The following is a 20,069-nucleotide window of genomic DNA, read 5'->3' as shown; positions in this document are numbered from 1 at the left end:
CCCTCCTTCATGCTAGCAGTTTTCATCCACAACATGTAATTAGCAATATTTCTAAATCTCAATTCCTCCGAGTTCAAAGGATCTGTTATGATACCCAGATCTATACCCAACATAAGCAGGATCTTATCTCTCAGTTTCGAGACAGAGGTTACCCAGCAGATGACATCATCAGGGCGTGTAATTGGGCTACAGGTCAAGATAGGCCCAACTTAGAATATCATAGGAGATCTTCTGAGAACAAGTCTCAGATCAGATTTGTGACCACTTTTGGTAGAAACACTAGGACCTTTATGCAGATTATAAATAGACATTGGAATATTTTGATGGGTGAGGATAAACTCTCTGGATGTTTGGATGACAAATGTTCTTTTATGTTTCGAAGGGGTCAAACATTGGGATCACATTTTTTCCATTACAAAGGAACTATGTACAACAGGGAGTCCTATATTCAAAGGACGCTTACGGGTGATATATTGGGGGCATTGTATGGCTTGTGGGCATTGCTCACATTGCCACAGGGATCACAAGTAAAAATACACTTAATGTTTATAACATTAACTTTTTTGCCAATTGTAGTACATGTTGGGTTATCTATATAGCCACCTGCTCATGTTTTGCCTTTTACATAGGGCAGAATTCAAAACCCCTTAGACTTAGAATAGGGTAACACATGAGTGACATCAAAAACAAAAGGCAGTCCAATGCATTGTTTAAACACACTTCCAAACATACTAATGTGAATTTTAGATTTATGATTATTGATTGCATCATGGGGTATTGTAGGGATAAGTTCAGCTGGCATTCCATACTTAATATGAAGGAGAGAAAATGGATAATTAAATTGGGAGGCTTGTTCTCCCCAGGTTCGAATGAACATTATTAATGCATGAACCATTGTTCAATAGGATTTTTGGGGGCTGATGCCTAGGACTTATAAGAGGGTGCTGTGGAGCTCATTTCTTTATAGCAATTCACTGAAGAAGGCTATTTGTCCAAAACTGGTTTGGTTCAAGTGGTTGGGGGTTGTTTCCCCACACCTAGTATATTTTTTTGTCTATACAACTATTATATTTTTGTATATGTGTATTCATATACATTAAAATGGATGTATTTTACCACATTTGGTTCTGGCTCATTTTTTGGATTGGTAATAGACAGTTCAACCCAAGGATCACTGCAGTGGCTATTCTTGATATAGGTACTGGAACGTATCATTGAATGCGATGATTGCAGGGCCCTTCTATGTGCTAGGTTTGTTAAGGCTCTTGGGCCATTACCTACTATACACTTGTGAACTTATAAAGGGAATGACATCAGCAGGACTGATAAAGTAGTGCAGTGGGTGTTTAACCTATTAAAATGCTTTGTCCTTCAAACAGACATGCATATGCACACCAAATATGAGTGTAGAACCCCTCCCTAATTAGTGATTTCTACCATAGTGCTATGCAGTTACCGCATGTGCTGCAGAGCTTACTGGACTGAGATTTGGCCAAAGGTGCTGATATGGGGAATGAGATTAGCAGGACTGATAATGCAGGGCAGTGGGTGGGAAACATCAGAATGTTTCTACTTACAAACATACATACCCACACACACACATTTGCCAGATACAAGAGTAGAACACCTGCCAAACTATTCATTTGTACTATTGTGTTAAGCATTTATCACACACACTACTGAGCTTACAGGGCTGACAGCTGGCCAAGGTTGCTGAAAAAGGACTGACATCATCTGGACTGATAAGGTGGAGCAATGTGAAGTGTTGTGGGTGGGAATGACATAAAACTGTTTCACCTATAAACAAACAAATACACAACTCCCTGAGTCTTGCACACACAACTGTCACACACAAACACTTCTACATTTGCCCAGACTGAAATTAGAACTCCTACCTAACTAGTTATTTGTACTATCATGTTATGCAGTTTTCACATGCACCACAGAGCTTATGGGGTTGAGGCTTGATGGAAGGCACTTTTAAGATGACTGATATCTGCAAGACTGCTAAATTAGGGAAAGGGGAGGTGTACTGGGTTTGAATGGACCCAAAAGCTTTTGGTTGTGAACACACACACACTTTTACATTTGCTAGGACTAAGATTAGAACTCCTAACTAACTAGTGATCTGTACTACAGTGTTATGCAGTTATAGCACATGCCACAGAGCTTATAGGGTTGGGCCTACCAAAAGTGACTTCAATAGTGACAGACGTCTTCAGGACTGCTAAGGTGGGGCAATGGAAAGTGCACTGGGTGGGGAAGGCATGTTCATTCCTAAATTCTACTGACATTTCTCTAAGTGCATGATCATGCCCAGTGTGTCCTTCTATAGTACATGCGGGACTCCATTCCAGGGATTGTTGTTCTCCAGTCCAGTTTGTTTTGTGCTACGGCCATACCTCTCAACCTATTGGTGCAGAATATCTGGAGATAGCCTATCAAAATGTGGGGACAATGGGCCATACAATGATTCTGACAATTTTTCTCAGTAATGTATGGGTTGCAAAGGTTACAGGGCTGGTTTTAGCAGACATCTGTTATATATGCTATTTGACACTGTCATGTACTATTTCAGTACCTGGAGACATACTTCCTCAGACCATCACAGTGATTTACCAGAGGAATACAGGATGGATGATGCACACACAAGGTTTATGGGCCAAATGCTGTGCATTCTTGCACTATTCAGCCTGTTGAGGGGTGTGTCTACAAGCAATTGGCCACTAGTGCTGTGGAAATAGTCCAGCACCTTGGTGATATATTACAATTGTGGAATTTCTGTGCATTTAGGTTCTGGCCTGGTCTGATTTTCAGTCCACAGTTGGGTAATATAAGTCAGACAGGATCAGGGTGACAGGCAGACTCCATATAGAGTTGTAGGGGCTAGGACATGTGGGATGGGGGGGTGTCCTGGGCAGATATGTTTGCTTATAACTACCAGTACTTTGCATCGGGCTCTCCTCAATGGTTGACTGCACTTGGAGAGTCTTGTGTGTGTCAGACTGTTTGACCAGCCTGGAGGTGTGTGTTTGTCATGCATATATGCATGGCCCACCTCATTTTACTTGGATGGCTACATGTTGGGGTCTGGATGTTGCATAGGATAAGTGACCAGAGAGGAGTGTGTTACTCCCCATGGTTGTGGCCCAGGGTTCTGTGGGTGCAGACATGTTACCATCTTCCAGGGTTAGGCTTGCCTGCTGTGAGTGCATTCCCATGTTTAAACTCCTAGCCCTGCCTGTTGACTGTATAGAGTATTACAGAATGCCCACATCCATGATTCATATATGTTGTTGGTTGCCCAAGCAAGTGTGGTTTTCCTGCAAAAGTGTTTTGCAAGTCACTCAGGGTTGAAGTCAGATATTACTGACAGTTGACATTGCAGTTTCAGACTTAATACCCATCAGACATTCCATGCTACTACAATCATTCCTTCAACTTTATTATATTAATATTGAAGTATTTCAAAGGTGTCCTTCTCTTTGGACCTTCTTCACCCCATTATTCATGGCTGGCAGGTTTCCTCCTAGCATGGACCCTATGACACTCCCTAAAAGGGCACTGAAGGTGAGGCATGGGCATTTGCCAGAGGCCTGTAGGCCAGGTGTGACAGATGCAGGCCATCTGTAGCAAGACACTGAATTCTGATGATCATATGTTTCCAGGCTGCTGGCAGTAGACAACCCTGGGATGGTACCAGTAAGTTGACTGTCGGTGTTACTGACAATTGCTTTCTGTTTGTGTTGAGCCATCACTCTAGTTGATGGCTCATGCTGCTTAAGGCTAGGGACATGTTACTGCATTTCTATGGGACTACGGGGGGGTGACACATCTGTACACAATACACATTTGCAGAGACTGTGCTGATATTTGCTTAACATTTTGGTCCCATTTAGCATATCGGTGCGCCTTATCTTTGGGACTACAGGCATAACAGTATCGACCACAGGTCAGATTCTTCTGGCGTAAACATTTGTAGTTTCAGACTTCTTACATTTCAAAGCCATACTGCCACTGCCAGGCCTGCTGTGATATCACTGTGTAAATGTCTGTAGGTGGGGATTTCATGGATGTTGCCATGCAGAGACCTTTGCCCGACATTCCTGTATGGTTTTCTTCAGCTGATCTGTTGGGTGAGGCTGGGGGTGGGTATGCGACCTCCACTTTGACATCCATGCATGTGACCTATGACCCCCCTCCCAGTTATTTGGCTCACCACATATACTGCAGTGGTATTTGTCAACTAGGGTGGTACTGCATGGTGTAGTAGGCCAGTACTGGGAATACACTTCCTGCTGTTGCACAGAGCTGTCAATTGTCTACTGCTATCCCAGTTAGCCATCCCATACCCTTGCATGCTTGATTAATACCATAGATATGCTATCAGAACATTCCACTCCATTCATTTATTTTATTAAGGAGACTAGCTTACCATGTGCCTGAGGCTGTTGTGAGGATGGTGTTTGAGGGCTGACTATGTCAGATGCATGCAGTACACTGCCTATACATGGTATGGTATGGGTGGTGTGATGTTTGGCATCCATTTTACTGTCTGTGCTAGTCAGACAGAGAGATCAGTCCCTGGGTCCCTACAGTGTCAGTGTATGTGCTATGTGTTGCCTCTTTGTCAAAGCCAGGGCATACTGGGCATGCCTCTTTCTGCTTACAGGGGCAGGCTCAGGATGTTCCTCCACTGAGTCCCTCTGTGCCTGTGGAGGCCTTGGCAATGGTGGGGAGCTGTGTTGCCCTTTCCCATTTTGTTCCTGTTTCAGCTGTTTCTACAGGATCATATTGTGTAGCATGGCACATACTATGACCATGTGTGCACATGTGGCTGGAGAGTACTGTAAGGCTCCACTGGATATGTCAAGGCAGCAGAACCGTGACTTGATCATCCCAAACACATGCTTTATAATGATTCTGGTTTGTGTGTGTGCCTCATTATGGTGTTCGTGTGTGGCTGTGTGTGCATTTCTGATGGGTGTCATCATCCACGGGTCCAGTGCATAGCCAGCATCCCCCACTAAATGGCCATATGGGATGTCCCCCCTGGCAAACCACTGATACAGCTGTGAGGAATGTCAAATGTGGGAGTCGTGATAGCTTCTAGGGCAGCCAGCACACACATTCATGATAATGCCTTGGTCATCGCACATGACCTAGCAGTTGATGGAGTGGAACCCCTTGTGGTTTATGTAGACCCTACCACGGTCACCAGGTGGTGCTTTGATGTGGATATGCATGCAGTCTATGGCACCCATTGTGCTACATGGTGGAAGAAATGAATATTTCTGGTCCTCTCTTCATGGGTGTTGGGGAACTACATATGCTCACCGACATGTATTAGCATGGCATCAAGGAAGTGGTGGAGTACCCTGGATGCAGATGCCTGTGAAACCCCCATGATGCCCCCAGTAGGTCTTTGGAAAGAACCTGTAGGTAGAATTGTTAGGGCTACACTTACCTTTTTATCCATTGGTATGGGTTCCCCTCTGTTAGTTCTAGCTCTGAGTTGAGGCCAGCACAGCTCAGTGATTTGCTGAAGTATGTCTCTGTCCACCCTGTAGTACTCCACTATCTCCAGATCATGTATCACCTGGTAAGTTACTCTGGGTCTGTACACTCTTCTCCTCCTCCTTGATCTGTGGCAGTTGTCAGCAGTATCTTCCTCACCGCCATCAGCCTCTAGTACATACTGATGGATCAAAGCAATGGCAGCCCCTAACATTTTCCAAGTTAAAATTCCCCTGCATGTGTACACCAATGGTGCAGAGTTTGTGGGAAAAACAGACTGTAAGGTGTTTCCATAATTTATACTGTTGTGCTGCTGATGCTTTCTGTATGATTGGCTGACTGTGATACATTCCAGCTGCTGGCTATATTACTCATGGCTTTGCTTTGGCCACTGTGAGTGTTAGAGGCATTAATGGTGATTTGTGCATGATTGTCTTTATTCTGCTTTTGCCCTTTTTGTAATTAATTATTACTTACATCTCCTCCCATTTACAGCTATGCGGCCACCTGCCAGCTGTATTATATTTGCATTGCCCATTCTGAGTTGCAAGACTCCCATAGCAGTTTCTACGTCATTTGACCTTTACTTTTTGCTGTTGCCATTTAATTTTATTTTACATGTCCTCCTATCTTTAGCTCTGCAGCCCCTTGCCTGCAGTATTATTGAGTGCTTTTATTGGCCTATTGTGGGTTGCAGACTCCCATATTGCTGATTTGTACAGCGTTTCCCTTGTTCTGCTACTTTCTTTGCTTTTTGCTGTTTCCTGCCTCTTTGTGCCTGTGTGCTGTGGAAACATCAAGATAATGGCCCTCTCCTAGGCTCAAGCATGCTCCTCATTTCATGGAATAAGTGTGACCAGCCTCAGACATGCCCCCTCGCTTAGCTGTGCTTAGCTAAGCTGAAACCAGCCAACAGACATCCAATGTGCTTACACCAAGCATGACACACCCCCTTTTCATGTTCCTTGCTCCTTCTGCCTACATTATGGTGTTAGAGCACTTACATGGTTAGGTGCAGTCTGACACTTAGAAAATTTCCTGACTAAGTTGTGATTCAGTTTAAGTCCCCTCATTAACATACCCCACTGCCTCCAGCCCTAGTTACTGCACTAAGCATGAGCCTTCTCCCTTAGCAACCACTGTTCCCTGGCAATGTTTACTTTCTGCATGCCATTGACTATAATGGCAAAATGCAGAAAGTTGTGAATATTACCCCCCCATTTTTACATATTCACCCCCCCTTCCACTGGCGTACCGCTTCCCCTGCCTTCAATGGCCGAATATGGCCAACAGAAATAAAAGTTTATTTATTTATTTTTTTAAATGGTTTTGCATACCAATGGCCATATATTGAGCCATTGGCATGCTTATCCTCAATAATACATGCTTTCTGGAGCACTGGCATGCCTCCATTGTGTAGATTGCAGAAATGTATTTGGTTAGTAACCGAATACATTTCTGCAAGCTACACTGTTCCAACACTTAGACATGCCGCTTTGCTGGATCGCTAATCCAAATAATTTGCATGGTTTTCACCAGCAAATGAACTGATTAGCATACAGCATGGCTTTCCATGCTGGAACAGTGTAGGGCTGCTCGTGCACATTAAAACGGCACGTACCTGGATCGTGAGGTGGCCATTTTCCATGCAGGAGGGGTTACATTGTTCCTGCATGGAAAATAAAGTGTTGCAAATCCTGGGGTATGTATTTCAGGTAGTTCTTGTTTATTGAATCTAACAAATTCTGGGCATACACCATACTGTAATTATAGGTGCTCTAGTTGATTGAGGGGTAGTTAAAATCTCCCAATATAATGAAGGGAATTCTTTTTAATGCGGACTTCATAGAGTACTTTTAGGAATCATATATGAATATCAAGGAACGCAGAAGGCGTCCTGTAACAGGATTTAAGTTGATAGTCTGTCCTATTTAGAGTAATCAGGAATTCTATGAGTTCAGTTTGTGGGTCTCTGGAAATTTGCCTAGAGGTGATTGTCTCTGATAAATATGCAGATGCCATCACAGTTACATGCTGGTTGAATGCATGATTGGCACAACACTTAAGTAAAGGAGGGAGTTCTTTTTTACATTTAAAGCAAGTCTCTGTAACTACAAAACAAAGATATATTACAAATACCAGACAGTCTAAGAAGAGCTAGCTTAATATGCTGCAGTTTGGAGTTAGATATGCTAGTTGTGTTATAATGTCCATTAATGAAAGTTCACTTAAAAGCTACTAGGTAGAAGCAAAAGCTTTAGCCAATATGTGGAAGCAGCCATAGAATGAGTATAGGTCATCTTTTCTGGCGAAAGTTGTACTTTTGAACATCTTGTCCCATACTGACAGATATTAGATCCCCCTAGAATGAAAACAACTATTAAACCAATTTTTGAAGCCAATTATCTTTTCTTTGTACCTAGGCACCATTCCTGCAGAAGGAAGGATTCCACATAGGACATTGTGTCTTGTCTACAACTGTCACATTCATGAAAAGTTCTGACGTGCCTCTGCTAGTCTCTCAAGATCTTGTCTCTCAAGTATTTTACTTCCACGTGGAACACTATATGTATATATATATATATATATATATATATATATATACACACACACACACACACACACACACACACACACACACACACACACACACACACACACACAGGTACTCATATTTGTCAGGTGAAAGGATATTTAGATTTTAGGGATCCTTGCATTTCAGAGAAAAAACAATTGTATCCCTATCTTTCTCCATCCTTGTGAGTGGAGAATCTGTGTGCCTAGCAACAGAGCCACCCATCACTAAGACATTTTTGATAGTACAGTGGTTTGGAGTAATAGTTTTGAAGTGATTTGAGTTTTGATAACTTTTTGTTGTAGGTGTTCATGAAGGAGATGAGGTGTTGGACTGTTACAGAATCCTAGTCTTCCTAGTTCCAGGAGGGTCTGGTAAAAATTTTTTACAGCCTCACAGTAAGTCATTTTAATATGGTATTGCTTAGGTTGGGGTGGAGCTATGCACTGCTCACATGCCGTGGATTTTGGTGAGAGGGAAACCTCCAGATTAATTATATATTTGTACCTCTCACAGACAGAATTATATGCATTGAGTATGAGTCTGTCATATTATATGTAACTAGATGAATTAATTTATGGAAGCATACACAGAATAACACAGAGATGATTTATTAAAGAATACACAGACTGCACTATTACTAAGAACTAAGAAGTAAAGAAGAGCAGATCTGTGCAGAGAGTGAGGCTAATGCAGCTTCATTCAGTCTAAGGGCACTTATTGGCTAAGAAGGCAACTTTGAACATATGTGCAGTGAAGGACAGCTATGAGTGAGCAGCTGTGGGCCATTGTAGAGTCTATTAGTAACAGCTGACTACACAATATCTGTGTGCAGGTAGAGATATAAGTGCAGATGTAGGTCAAGTTACCTGCATCTATACAATGCACACTGTTGTGGCAAGACACGGAGTGCAGCACTACAGTATTTGTTTAATATTTGTTTACTGGGAAAGTCCAACTGGGACAGAGCCCATTTTCATTAGAGGCCCAGGAAGAAAGGCTCCAGATGCATGTCTTTGGAATGTTGGAGGAAACCGGAGCACCCGGAAGAAACCCATGTGAATGCAGGGAGGATATGCAGACTCCACACAGCAGGCACCCCAGCTGAGAATCAAACAGAAGAACCTCTTGCTGTGAGGTGACAAAGCTAACAGCTGCACCACTGTTCTGCCCTAAAATGTCTTATTTCTAGTAAGAAAAAAAACAGGAGAAAAAGCTTAACAAAGCACAACAAACAATAACAACATACTTTTTTCCTCAGTAGCACCATAAACCTAGAACTAGTCTGATCTTCTCTTCTGCCACCATAGAAAAAATAGCAAATGAATTCAGCTGCAGGTAGTGTTATGTAATGTAGTCATGTATTATCAGCTGCAGTTAGTGCTATACACAGCCCCTCCGTTATGTACTGTAGTCATGGATTATCAGTTACAATTAGTGCTATGCACAGGCTCCGCTAATATGTACTGTAGTCATGGATTATCAGCTGCACTTAATGCTATGTACAGGCTCCCCTATTATGTACTGTAGTCATGGATTATCAGCTGCAGTTCTATTGCAATGCACAGACATCCTATTATGTACTGCAGCCATGGATTATCAGCTGCAGTTAGTGCTATTCATAGGTCCCCCTGTTATGTACTGTAGTCATGGATTATCAGCTGCAATAAGTGCTATGTGCAGGCTCCCCTGTTATGTACTGTAGCCATGGATTATCAGCTACAGTTAGTGCTATGAACAGGCTCATCTGTTGTGTACTGTAGTCATGGATTATCAGTTGCAGTAAGTGCAATGCTCAGACCTTCCTTTATGTACTGTAGACATGGGTTATCAGTTACAATTACTGCTATGCAGGGGCTCCTTGTGTTATGTACCACGGGCATGAGTTATTTGCTGCAATTAGTGCTATGCACATACTCCCCCTGTTATGTACTGTAACCATGGATGACAAGCTGCAGTTAATGCAATGCACAGACCTTGCTTTATGTACTGTAGTCATGGGTTATCAGCTGCAGTTAGTACAATGCACAGGACCACCCGTTATGTACTGTAGTCATGGATTATCAGCTGTAGTTAGTGCTATGCACAGACTCCCCCTGTTATGTGCTGTAACCATGGATTACAAGCTGCAGTTACTGCAATGTACAGACTTTCCCTTTTATATAGTGTAATCATGGATTATCAGCCACAGTTAGTGCTAGGTGGAGGCTCATTGTGTTATGTACCATGGCCATGGTTTATTTGCCACAGTCAGTGCTGTGCACAGACTCCTCCTTTTATGTACTACAGTCATGGATTATCAGCTTCAGTTAGTGCTATACACAGCCTCCCCCTGTTGTGTACTGCAGTCATGGGTTACAAACAACAGTTAGTGCTACACACAGGCTTCCCTTGTTATGTGCTGTAGCCATGGATTATCAGCAACAGTTAGTGTTATGCTCTCATCCTACCTGTTATGCCATAAGGTATGCACTTTCATTCAGCCATAGTTGCATTTGTTGCCCAGCACCAGACATTGCACAAACACAGAGGTGGAAGATAAAGGATACAGAAGGGAGAAGATACATCAACAGGGTGAGATGGAGACAGGGATAAAGTAAATGATGACAGAAGAAGAATAATGGTGGCTGACAACAATATGCAGCCACCAGGTACATATAAATTGGTGCACCTAAAGCAGTCAGTAATACATAGTTGAATGACTGAATTACAGCCCTTGAAATTAATCAGAAATCTTTCTGTATATATTTACATTAACTCATTATACCGCAGAGAAATTACTACATCACACCATTAAAATAACACAGTTGAAGCACAGTGACAACTTAAATGAAGCAGAAGGAATGAACAGAGAGAGAGAGAGAGAGAGAGAGGAATAGCAACATTATATTTTGTGAGACATGTATGACCATCTGCATGGTGTTTAGTCTTACTTATTAAATCATCATTCATCTGTCATGCTCTGTACAATAAGGTGCTCACTATAAATACAGATAATAGGTTGGAGACTACAATAAGCATGAATACCTAACCAAGATAAGGTTGGATTAATAAGTCTTCTTATTGGGGCTGCAATGTTTTTGAAAAATATGCCTTGCTGCATGCATTATTCCAAAGGAATATTAAGGAAATGTTTTATATTAACAGAAATAAAGACATTTGCAGTTAAATATATGAAATGTCATTAATTAATAAATTGATCTACAGCTGTATTAAAATCCAAGACACTAATCAAAAACATCAAGCTGCAAACAGGTAATTATCTCGACACACCACATAGGAACTCTTACTTTAATATATCCAACAGCCTAAGAACTGTTACATTAAGTGTTCCACAGTACTGCCTTTAATTTACCTTTACTCTGTATTCCCAAAGCGCAGCAGATTTAAGCAAATTTGTGTGAACATAACCAGACCACTGCAGATTGAATGGAAACCTTCATCTTTTGCAATTAGAAGTTAAACAGTATTCACTGTCACTCAGCATTGCTGTACTATGCCAAACACCATGAAAATGCCAAGAGCATAAAGTGAAGGGTTTTCCATGGGCCATTTCTGGTTATGTGTGTTTTGTGTGAATCTAATTTTGACCATATTAAGCATGTAAAAAACAGGTGGATGGGACAGTGGTGAAAATGGGGTTGGCAAGCTGGGGGTAATTCATAGGTAAAGGAATGCAGGAATTTGCAGGAGAGTTGTGAGAGAGCACCATAGCTATCCACTTCTTCACATCATAAATGTTCAATTGCGCAGGCAGTTTTATGACTTTGCAGAGTCACCTCACCAGTGATGGGTGACAACAACAGAATAATGCTGTATGGCCAATTGGACCAAATCAATTACATCAAGAAGACACATAGGCAAAGTGAAGAGCTATTTATGAGGCATAATATTTTTGTGTGACAGGCACCCATTTTTGTCTTTTTTGGGGGGATGAATGTTGGGAAAGGTGCTTAGGAATGAGAGAGTAGGTTAGGAACCATCAACAGACATACAGGATGTACAAGACAGTCAGAAATGGTAATAGAGACAAAAGTTTGGGGGATACCATTACTGGATAGGTAGTGAACATTACAGGTGCACCCACATCCAGCTTGAGAAAGTGATAATCTTGTCCTCACTGTCAGAACTGCCATCACTGTCTCCTACAGCAGCTCTCTGAGTCAGTGCTGAATGTGGCATGGGCTTTGCAAGGCAACGCAGGATGTTTTCAACCCTGGCAATACATACACCAGTGCTCCTCTCCATTATATCCTCCTCCAGTCCTGTCAGCTTCTGCAGTGTGACAAAAATGCCCCTTCTATTACTACTGCTTCCAGAGGGAACCAATGCACCAGCAGCCAGGGCAGAGCTACCTGACATGGTTGGAGCAGATAGGGTAGGGGTTGTAGAAGCAACACTGATAGGATGTGACCTTGAAGTGCTGGGTGCCTGTTGTGCCATTTGGAGGTACGGAGAGCTGAGCTGCAGTTATTGGTGCACCTCTCTGTACTGCTGATCCTTACTTTTTCAGCAGCAAGTGATGCAAACAGTAGATTGTTAATAAATTATAACCCCCCATACATACACAAACACAAAAAAGAAAGAAAAAGTGTGGGGTTGACAAACAAAAGATAATTAGATACATGGCAGGTCACAGTACTTTATTTTTCAATAAACTTAGTTTGGCAATACATAAATAATTATTAAAATTTACTATTATACTCCTTTGTCGCATTCATATATAAGAGAAAGGTATTTATGTGTCATAAAATAAGAAAATCTCACTGCTATAAAAAACATCAGCTTTTGTTTTCCTATGATAGGAAATATGTATTCTAATTTAATAATTGCAGTTACCATAATTTTATTCTTGCTGGCATATTATTGCTGTTAATATTTTATAAATACTTATCAAGTAAAAAGAAATAATTGCTGCTTCTGGGTACTGAACTCACAGTTAAGGTGGTGTTCTCATTGTCTAATGCAAGCAGCAATAATTATTGGGAAGGCATGCATGCTTGAGATGAAGGCTGAGATATGTTTGCTCAAGATGCTAGCGCTTGAGGGAATGAAAATAAAGTTCTGTTTTGAATTTACATCTGAGTCATACTTGCCCCATGCCTCCCTATGGAAAATGAATCTCTCCTGGTGCCCCTCACCGTTTGCAGTTATCTCCTCTGCATCTGTACAGTACAAAAAGAAAATAAATACTGTATATATATGAAAGCATAAAGAGTACTTGCGTTTGCTGGCTAGATCATTAATGCCATAATGTAGACAGTTTATGGGTTGGTATAATTACACAACTGGGATATGTCTGCAGTCATAATCATTCAGATCAAATGAGTAACTGGTTGCGTACAAAGATGCAATTCAGATCTTGTAGGTAATTGGTTGTGCACAAAGAAGCACAGCCTTGCTAACTGCATTTGCACAACTGAAAGCAGATGAACTCCTTGCAGACACAGTAAGGGTGTGAAATATGGCATTGAGCATTACCATTTGTAATGCTCAACCTATTGACACAGGTTCCAGTGTGCAGCAGTGGAATGCTTAATGACATGGTTTTTACTCCTTGCAGTTTGCAAGAAGAAAGATGATGAATTGTGACATATTGTGATTTTGGGGCTTACACAATGTTAAAATATATTTTTGGGAATTGAACCCATAGCTGCAGTAAATGCTATGCAAAAATTGAAACTTAGCTTAATAGCTGACATTGCCACAGGATAACTACTGCTCCAGCATGGAATTTAGACATATACTAATTTTCAGAATGAAGGAGAAACATTTTAGAGAGGCCTATATGTGTGTAGTTTTAATTAGTTCTAGGAATGCATTCCTATCTAAAAGTCACTATTTGTGTTTGTAAATATATTTCAGATGGATACAGTTGAATGTATTGATTTATACAGGCTAGTTTATGTTGCACACATACTTCACAGGACATAACTGTCCTAAACACATAGATGGAATATGAGATGAGTGAAGACAATTATAACAAAATTACTGTGCCCATTATATATACACAAGTGAATTTTATATTAAATGTCATCATTGTCATGTTTAAGAAACTGGACACATATTAGCTTGAGGTTATATGTGAAACATTAAAGATATATGCTAAATAGAAAGGTCTACTTATGCATGCATTTCTGATACATGGCTTGTAAAAATATATTTAATAGTATCATTTTTCTGTACTGTCATAGTCCTAATAAAAATGTTTGACAAATGGTATTCCTACACCCATTGTAAAAGCATTGTTTAGCTGTACTTTTATCTAATCTCACTGCACCCATACCTTGTGCCACAGAGATATGCATGTGACATACCCTATTATATGCTTCCCCCATATATACCAATCTGTCTAAAAATAATCTCAACAAACTAGCTAGATCATATAATAATATTGCCAGATTTGCCACTAAATCTCGATACAGGACTCATCACTGTCAGAATCTAAAACAACTAGGCTGGCTTGAATTACCTCACCTACTACAATTTAACCAACTTATAATTGTCCAGAAAGCCCTACACCAACCCAACAACACCCCAATTCTCTCTACCCTCATAACGCCATATAATAACTTAAGGAATCTACACGCCACTAACAAAATGTTGATTCACACTTCCTTATCAAATAATTTAGCAGGGGACTCCATATTCTCTAATTCACTTGGTAAAATATGGAATCACTTACCACAAAACCTTACAACCCTAACCTCTCTCCCACTATTCAAAACTAACCTAAAACATTTCCTCTCGAACCACTGGTTATGTGTGTACCAACCCTGACTAACTGGTGTTTTCAAACTATCTGTTACCATCAAAACATAATATTCTCTTTCAGAACTCCTCAGGGACCTATTTTCTAAACTAACCTTCCTTTCTCAATTCCTTACACTGTCTTTCCTGAGTACTACTTACCATGCTGAACACTTCTACTCATTTTCTTTCAGTGCGTTTTGTTAATTTTGTTACATTAAAGATGATTAATTCTATTTTATGTCATGTGCTAATTTTTTTTTTTTTGTATTAGATGTTTCTGTTTCTGTATATTTTTCAATATGTATTATAGAATGTCTTTTAACTTGGAGCTTTTCTCCCCGGGCCTCCACTGAAAATGGACATGTATCCAGTTGGACTAGCCCGGTTAACAAATGTAAAATAAAATAAATAAAATAAAATAATTTCTCCACTCCGTACTGCCCACATAGTGCTGAGGAAAATACACTGTTGTCAGGGGTGAGTGTGCTACAAAACACAGCCTAAATTAAAAATTTTCACTTTTCTCCTTAGGTAGGGAACCACGTTTGCTCGCTGCCAATTGGAGAGCAAATACAAATTAAAATGATAAAAAAAGATTATTGCAGATTGTGAATAATTGCAATGGGGTTTCTGAACAGGATTCAAACAATGCTTCATGTGCCTTATTTCTCTCAATTCACTTGAGTTACACCTTGCAACTTCTGTCAGATGCATTCTCTGCAGTAAGTGCTATCCATGTTATGCAAGGCCCTGCCTGACGTCAGGCCTATTTGTTCAACATAAGGCAGCTGAGGCTAAATCTTTCATATTTTTCCTTAGCAGTAAACTGTTTTTTTTTTTTTTTTTTTGCACAGTACTAAGGAGAAAGCACATGAAAAAGATAATAGAAAATAAATATTTGATAGAGAAAAAAAGGTGACAGTAAATGAAATGCAATGCGTGGGTATATTTAGCAATGACCTGTACAAGAAGTGCATTTAAGTGGCACACTCACTTTTCTCACAGCTACTTGCAACATCAGAAATGTACTTTGTGGAGCACATTATCAGACTTGTAGTTAATGACAAATAACATGAAAATGGACAGACAAAAGCTCACATGTTGTTAGCAACAGCGCCGAAAGTTGCTTTTTAAACAACACAATGGTATCACAAAACGTAACTAAATATGTATTCAGATCACCCTCTGTAAAATTATCACTTAAGTGAATTTGAACCATGCATCAGATGTCCTTTTTTCTAAGCTCACTGCACCTACACCTTGTGCCACACAGAAAGTTACCTGAGAGGTGTATTTTCTTCAATGAGTGCTATCTAGAGTGCTATCATCCAGATAATGCCACCAGGCTAGGTTGCTCTACATAGGGCAGCATAAACTAAAATTTTCACTTGTCTGTTAGAAGCATTCAGTCAACTTTTTGTAAATAACTTAAAAACACATGAAATTAGTCACACAGCATATATGTAGCAATAAGAACAATTAGTGCTACATTACAGTGATACATTCAGCCTTCTCAGATCTTATTGCCACATCAGTACAATCACGTATGTGTTACAGTATCAGTACTTTAGCTAATCCCATAGGACTGGAGAAAAGTACATGGAACAGTTCACACAGCTCTTACAATTAAAACTGACACCATTTTGAATGATTTATCTGTCACCTTAGTTGAGATTTCCACATCAACTCTTTCATACAACAAAATGAGTGTCATGATTTAGTATGAACTCCTTCAGTAAAATGATCTGGGAACAGGTTTCAATCCTTGCATCGACAATTCTGTTTCCCTAAGCTCAAAATCTTTTGCACATCATGCTACAGAGATAGGAGTGTGCCAACTTTAATTTCTTCACTCAGTACTGTTCAGACTGCTGAGGAAAGTGGAACAATGTCAGTCTCCATTGTGCTATTAATGTTAGTCCAAATAAAATTTGTTCATTGTCACCTTCAGTAGTGAAATGCAGTTCAATGCTATCGACTGCTGTTAGTCAATGGAGCACAATGCAAAATGGCATGCAAATGATACAAGGGGAATAAATGTAGATCAAATACTTTAAATGTGTATTTCACATATTTGAACAACTTTGTTACCGTCCAGAAAGAACCTGTATGCATTTCAACACTCAAACAAGGGTAGTTAGAACAATCAGTTAAGAGTACTTCCAGTAGATGCCACAGACAAAGATATATTTTACCAAGGCGAAAAATAGTTTAGGTGTAATGATAATGTGACATTGTATCAAATCACATTGAAAGTGCAACAGAAACAGGTTATGAACATTGTAATTTCTCGTTTGACAGTAAATATTTGGATGACTGGGATACAGCAAACAGTTAGGACACTCATGTACTCGCATACTATTCATAAGTTCATAGGTTCATAGGTTGGTACTAGGCTATCAGCCCTAGGGCCTATACAAACATAGCCATAACAATTCACTGGCTATTTCTTCCCACAATATTTACTTCCCTGGACCACTGTTTAGCAGGGTGACTGATGTGATCCCTGGGGTGAATTTCCTATCTCCCATCCAATCGTCAAGGTTCCTTTTGAAGAGGGCCAAAGAGGCGCTCTGCTTGACATGTATGGCCAGTCTATTCCAGAGTCTGGGGAGTCTCTGGGTCAGGAACCTATCCCTCCAGCATGTTTTGTTCATTGTGATGATAAGGTTTAGATCCCTGGAGCATGTGGCTCTGAGGGATTGGGAGTTATTTAAGTGTAGCATGTCTAACAGCTCTGAGTTTGACATGGCCTTGTATGTTAAGTTGAGATCGCCTCTGAGTAGACGATATGTGACAGAGTTTAGGTGAAGTTTTTTTAGATGGTCAGCATAGGGCATCTGCTTTAGGCCTGTGATTCTTTTAGTGAGAGGTATTTCTACGGCCTTGCCAGTTGTTGCAGATGTCTTGAGATGTACACACCAAATGGGCCATTGCATCCTATAATGGGACTAATGAGGGATGAGTACAGTGGGACAATGACCTCCTTTTTTCTGGATGAAAAGCCCTTAGTGATGAGGTGTGCCACATAGAAGGATTTCCTGACTGTTGTGGCAATGTGGTTATTGAATGTGAGATCACTGTCCACCTGTGTCCCTTAGTCTCTTATCACACTTTCGGTGTTTAGTGTACTGCCACCTATGTGGTAATTCACGGGTACATGTTTTTTCCCAAAGTGGATAACTATACATTTCTTGGCATTGAGCTTGAGCCCATGGCTCTGGTACCAAACATCTGTTTCTGTAAGGCCCTTTTGTAGAATATCCACATCATTTGGGGATTCAATAATGGCTCCCAGTTTGCAGTCATCTGCAAACTTTGTTAGCCAGAGTCCCTTAGTGTTGGCCTGTACGTCAGAGAAGTAGATGCCAAATAAGAGCGGTCCCAGGACTAAACCCTGAGGTACTCGACTTGTCACTTATCTGGAGCTGGATTTGGAGTCAGCTACTTTTACAGTGTGGATTCTTTCAGTAAACCAGTTGGCAAGCCATCGAGTGATGTAGGGATTAATGCCCAGCTTAGTAAGTTTATCTATGATTCCAGAGTGGGGGATGGTGTCAAAGGCCTTGGCGAGGTCCAAATAGGCTGTGTGGACTGCCTTACCCTCATCCACAGCTCTGGAGGCTGATTCGAAAAAGTCAGTCAGGTTCAGGAAACAAGATAGACACTTCACACACCCAAACATGGGTGAGTTCTAGTGTTTGAAGGTTGTCAATGTCTTTGTTTATAAGTTCCATGATAATAAGTTCCATGGCCTTACAGATCAGGCTCGTCAGACTGATGGGGCAGTAGTTCCCAGGATCCAAGGTGGATCCCTCCTTGTGGAGTGGGATAACTGTAGCTGTGTGCCACTCAGTGGGCACAAAGTCTGAGGTAAACAAAGACTGCAAAAATTGCAGGTGCATTCCTTACTTTCTATATGCTGCCTCTTTCCCTTATTGATGCTTTCTTAATAGCAGTCTATCTCTGTTTTATTGCATATGTTATCTTTATTGATGCTTAAAGTAATCCCTTGAAGATGAACAACATTTGTTACTAAAGGGCAGTAACTGTGATCATTAAAGCCAACATTTGAATCTTAAAATTGTACCTCTCCCAAATCACTCAATGTGCTTTCTGACTTTTTGTTAAGTCTCTTCTCCCTGATATACCCTCAGTAGATGTACCTGAAAGAGGGGAGACTGTGAAAGCTGATTGTTCCTGCAGTCAGAGTAATCATAGACACCTGCAGGCCATTAACAAGGAATGCATCTCACTGCTCGCCCCTGCATTTCTACAGTGTGTGCATGCAATCGTGTTGGTCCTTCCACCATGTTTGCATTCCCTACACTTAGTGATATTCAGGAATGTTAATGATTTGCCAGATCATTTGCATACTCATAGTGCTCACAGGGCTGAACCTATACTATATAAAGGTAATCATGTAGCTAATGCCCTTGTGTCATACTGGAGAGACTGTTTTGATCCAAAGAGCTTGTTACTACTAAAAATTAAACACAACCTTTGGAGAATTATCTATTTGCTGTACTACTGAATTTGAATTATGTTACTATTTCCTGCATAATGCTTTTAGTTTAACATTACAATCTGCATGCAGTTGACTTGAAAATGGGCAAACAGATTACATGTGTTATAGATAGGGCATATCTACAAAAGAACATAGCTAAATTTACCATTTTGCCACAGGAGGATAATATGCAGATAAATACATCAAAACTAAGCATGTGAAATTTGGGGCACATAATTTGAAAGGTGAATACTTAATATAGCATGCATTTATTGAAACTGTAAATTCATTTAAGGACCTGGGTATATGGGTAGATCCAGCTTTGAGTTTTTCTAATCATATCAACCAATTAGTTGATGATAGTTATAGAACTATAGGTTGTATAAAAAGATATATAAAGTCTAGGAAATCAGAAATGATGAAGTCATTGTTTGTAACTTGTATTAGACCCAAACTTGAGTATAAAATAACAATATGGAACTTTTCTTAGAAAACAAACATGAGCAAGCTGGAAAGAGTCCAGCAGATATATATTAAGGCCATCCAAGGATGTGAACATTTAAGTTATTCTGAAAGACTAAAATATTTGAACTTGTACATTGTCTCATATAGATATTTAAGAGTAGACCTTACTCAGGTACATAGGGCATTTAGATACAACTACGTCTGGGAATGTTTGGGGTTAACAAAGAGTAGTAAAGAATCATCAGTCAACTT

Source organism: Protopterus annectens, chromosome 2.part0 (genome assembly GCF_019279795.1).
Source record: "Protopterus annectens isolate FY-2018-M chromosome 2.part0, PAN1.0, whole genome shotgun sequence".
Taxonomy (NCBI): Eukaryota; Metazoa; Chordata; order Ceratodontiformes; family Protopteridae; genus Protopterus; species Protopterus annectens.
Note: the sequence above shows the minus strand (reverse complement) of the source record.